This window comes from Galeopterus variegatus, unplaced genomic scaffold (genome assembly GCF_000696425.1).
Source record: "Galeopterus variegatus unplaced genomic scaffold, G_variegatus-3.0.2 Scaffold3629, whole genome shotgun sequence".
Taxonomy (NCBI): Eukaryota; Metazoa; Chordata; class Mammalia; order Dermoptera; family Cynocephalidae; genus Galeopterus; species Galeopterus variegatus.
The window spans coordinates 13,997-18,628 of record NW_007729740.1 but is presented as its reverse complement, the minus strand read 5'-3'; positions in this window follow the sequence as shown (position 1 = coordinate 18,628).

Genomic DNA, 4,632 nt, shown 5'->3' with positions numbered 1-4,632 from the left:
AGAGTGTTTTGTTTGTTTGTTTGTTTTTAAAAGACGACCGGTATGGGGATCTTAACCCTTGGCTTGGTGTTGTCAGCACCACGCTCTCCCAAGTGAGCCAGGGGCCAGCCCTCAAAGAGTGTTTTAAATATTTTTTAAATATCCATTTTTTTTTTCTGGGCAAGATGGCTGACTACAGGTGGTCAGTCCTTGCCTCTAATGCAAAGAAAGTCCAAAGCAACGAGCAGACACATGTAGAACAGACTGTCTAGAAGAAAAATGAAGGAATCCAGCAAAATAGTGAGGACGGCCCCCCCAAGATCTGGAAGCTTGAGATGGCAACACAAAAAGACAGGAGAAAAAACTGACCAAGACCAGCGTGGAGACTGCAGAGACCCCACACTGCTGGGTCATGGTAGGTGGGGGATTCTGTGGTTGGGGCTCCCACCACAGATGTCTGCAATTCAAGTTGCAAGGTAACCATGCCCAGTGTGGGGCTGCTGGAATCCCACACAACCATGTTTTTCTAGAGGAGAAGTGCACAGTGAATCTTCCCACCCCCTTGGTCCAGGCTGCTACTGGAAATCACCATTTTGGGATAGCAGCCAGGATATGGAGACCTGCCCAGTTCTGGTGAGCCTATCAGAGCCTCCCACCCTTGCAGAAAGTGTGTGGTGAGTAAGCTGGCTCCTCCTCGGTGCATGCATTCCCATGTCTTGGTAAACTTGCCTAGATGCACGTACTCCAGCAGGAAAGCTTCAGAGAGCCTGGCCACCTCACCCAGGGACTCAGAGAAGTGCCCCAGTGATTCTCTCAGGGGTGTGCCACCTGCTCAGTACCCCAGCAACCCCACCCACATTAGTGCAGGAACAGCCCATTGCCATAACACCTACCCTAGAAATCGAAGCCCCAGTGGCCACCCCAGTGACTTCACAAAGGTTGCTCACCTTAGTTTAGGAAGCACTGAGCACACCAGCATATCCCCAAGGTACTGGAGACCCTGCTCACAGCCACAAAAACCCCACCCAGTGTCAACCACTCCAAAAAGAAACTGCCAAGGGGTCTAACACCTAGGCAACAAAGGCACCCACAGAAATCTCCAAGATTGAACACAGTCGAAGAAGTCACACAAAGACTACACAAACATGCTCACCCAGAACCAAACCTAAAACATCCAGCTTGACTATCAAAATAGAACACTGCTATATGTAAGAGTATCTCCATTCAAAAACTACTCCAGAAATTTGCAGAAGTGACTGCACCACCAGATGCCCAGACATCAATGCAGAGATAAGCATGAAAAAATAGGGAAACATGACAACCCCAAAGAAAGACAGTAATTCTCCAGTACCAGACCTAACACAACAAAAAAACCTGTGAAATGCCCGAGGAAGAATTTCAAATGGTTATCTTAAGGAAACTCAACATGACGCAAGAAAATATAGATAAAAATCACAACGAACGCAGAAAACAAATCCAGGAGCAGGTGGAAAAATACAACAAAGAGATTGATATAAAAATGAACCAAGCAGAAATCCTGGAACTGAAGAAATCATCCAACAAAATAAAAATACAACCATTGCCTCAAGCCATAGGCTAGAATAAGCAGAAGAAAATTTATGAACTTGAAGGCAGGCTTTTTCAGTTAACCCAGTTGGAGGAAAATGAGAAAAAATAATTTCTAAAAAATGAGATCTATTAAACAACCTTAAGCATACATACATCTGTATTATGGGTGTACCAAAAGGGGAAGAAAAATAAAAAGGCATTGAAAGCCTATTTATAATGAAATAATAGCTGAAAACTTCCCAAGTATTGGGAGAGATAGTCTCCCAGACTCAGTGGGCTCCAAGATCCCCAAACAGATTCAACTCAAAAAGGTCCTCCCTGAGACACATTATTGTCAAATTGTCAAAAGTCAGAAACAAAGAAAGAATTCTAAACACAGCAAGTGAAAAGCATCAAGTCATCTGTAAGAGAATTCCCATCAGACCAACCGCAGACTTCTCAACAGAAACCTTACAGGCCAGGAGCGAGTGGGATAACATTCAAAGTATTTAAAGAAAAAAGCTGCCAGCCAAGAATATGACATCTAGCCATGTGGAGTAATAAAAAGAATAATGGAGTCTGAGTTGGAAAACTTGGAAACTGCTATGACAATTAATGAAATAATATTTGTGAAATGTTTTTGAAAATGTAATGTATTATTCTTTGATTTATAAAAAAAAAGTCTTAATTGAAAGCCAATTATGTGTCTGACACTGTTCTAGGCACTGAGGAAAAGCAGTGAACAAAACAAAATATCTGTCCTCATAGAGCTTACATTCTAATAGGGACAAATAGATTTACTATTGTTACCTTTTTATTACATTATCATCATCATTATTAAAAAGGCAGCTTTACTTACTTGCATTATGACTAACACTTGAATTGTGAACATACAGAGTTTGAAGTTTGAGGGTGAAGACTTGGGTTTGAGTACTGGCTCCCTGCCATATGAGGCATATCCACAAGCAAATCATTTCATCTTACCAAGGACAACTCCTCCTTTATAAATGTGGAACAATGATAATAAATAATTCACAAGAATGTTTTAAATATTTTTAAAAGATGAGAATGTATTTTGTACATCTCAAAGTACTATATAATACCACACATACTTAGTCCTGTCACTGTTAATATGGCAACTTTCTACACAGTAATACAATGTACTTTCCTAGCTTTGGCTAATTTAGGGTATCTCTTTTTTTCTAAATTTACGGCAAAAAAAAAATTAATTAAATTGAAAACAGAAGTGTCCACTGTTCCATAGTTCATGTAACAACACTTAACATGCATAGCCATGAATTGGTCAATGTTTTGCCAAGAACAGAGTAAATGACAACTATTCACATATCAGTTCTCCATTGTTCTGATTTCAAGCTTATAATACATTGGGATGATTCATGGTTTACTGGCTTTCAAGTCACAGTTTCAAGCAGCATCATTTGTCTTCTATCAGCAATTCATGCGTGGACCAACAGTCCATGTGCTGACCTCTTGTATTTTACGTCATTTGTAGTCTTGGACAGCCTCATTCAGCCTATTACATCTTTAAAGTAATTGGTGCAGATGGCCTTAAAAAAAAAAAACTTCTCATTTATGTCTATTTCTTCATTATAATTATTAATAAGAGAGAGTTTTTTCCACGCTCAGTACAGAATAGTTTCTTTAATAAATTTTGTCCAATGAATATTATAGCACATATTATTGTGTCTATTTATAACTTACATGTCAAAAATCAATCCTGTTCCAGGAGAACCACATGAGTTAGAAACAGATCTGATCCAGATGACAGAACACAGATGATAGAAAGGGGAAGGTCTTTAAGATAAGCATTCGTTGATTCATATTTTCACTCGGGAAGCATGTTATGAATGTCTAATATGTACCAGGTACTGTACTAGGGACAGGGCTACACCTAAGGTGTATTCTATTCCCTCAGGTAAAACCAGTGTGGTGGGGGAGTGATCAACATAAGTAATCATAAAACACAAATGCAGATGGCAGGGAGAGGACATGAGAAAGGCATGGAAACAAACAGTAACAGTGCAGTCCAGAATAGGCAAATCCATAACATAGATTTGTGGTTGCCAAGGACTGGCGGAATCCATTTGTTTGTTTGGGAATCTATTTCTAACAGGTATGGGATTTATTTTAGGAGTGAAGAAAATGTTCTAAAATGAAATAGTGGTGTTAGGTGAACAACCATGGCAGAAATGTATTGTCTCACAATTCTGGAGGACAGAAGCCCACAATCAAGGTATTGGCAGGTCCGTGCTGCTTCTGAAACTTGGAGAGGAGAATCCTTTCTTACTTCTTCATAGCTTCCAGTGGAGGCCATCAGTCCTTGGCATTCCTTGGCTTGCAGCTGCACCACTACAATCTCTGCCTCTGTCTCCACATGGCGTTCTCCCCATGTGTCTGTTTCCAAAATTCCCTTTTCCTATAAGGACATCAGGTATATTGGATTAGGGCCAACCCTGATAACCTCAACTTAATTATATTACATCTGCAAAGACCCTATTTTCAAATTAGGTCACATTCTGAGACTCTGGGAAGGAGATAAATTTTCAGGGGACACTATTGAACCTATAATGATAGAACATAAAGAAGAGTGTTCGGACTTTGTCAGAATGGACCTACAGTGCTAAGATTAGGAATTTGCTCTTAACTTCTTAGGTAAAATGCAGTTTTTGAAGATTTCTCAGCTGGGGAAATGAACCAAACTACATATTAAGAAAATTAGTCCAGTGATAACTGGTAGGATAATTTGAATTTAAGAGAGATAAAAGGTAGAAAAACAAAAAAGAAAAAGCTATAGAGAATATTTTGGAGGGGAAGTCCTCAACTTGTGTAGGGAACGCATCTCCCCCACCCTTTTTTTTAAAATCCGCAACACTCAGTGATTATTTTACCTTCATGTCATGAGAATGGTAGAAATGATGATCATGAGTATAGATTGTTGTATGAAAAATTATACAATGGAAATATATTTGTATTGCTCATCAGTAAAAACAGAGAGATGTAGAGACATTTAGAGGATATTTTAGGAGATAAAATTCTCAGAATTTGATGATGGTTTAGCTATCTTGGAGATATAATGAGAAGGGC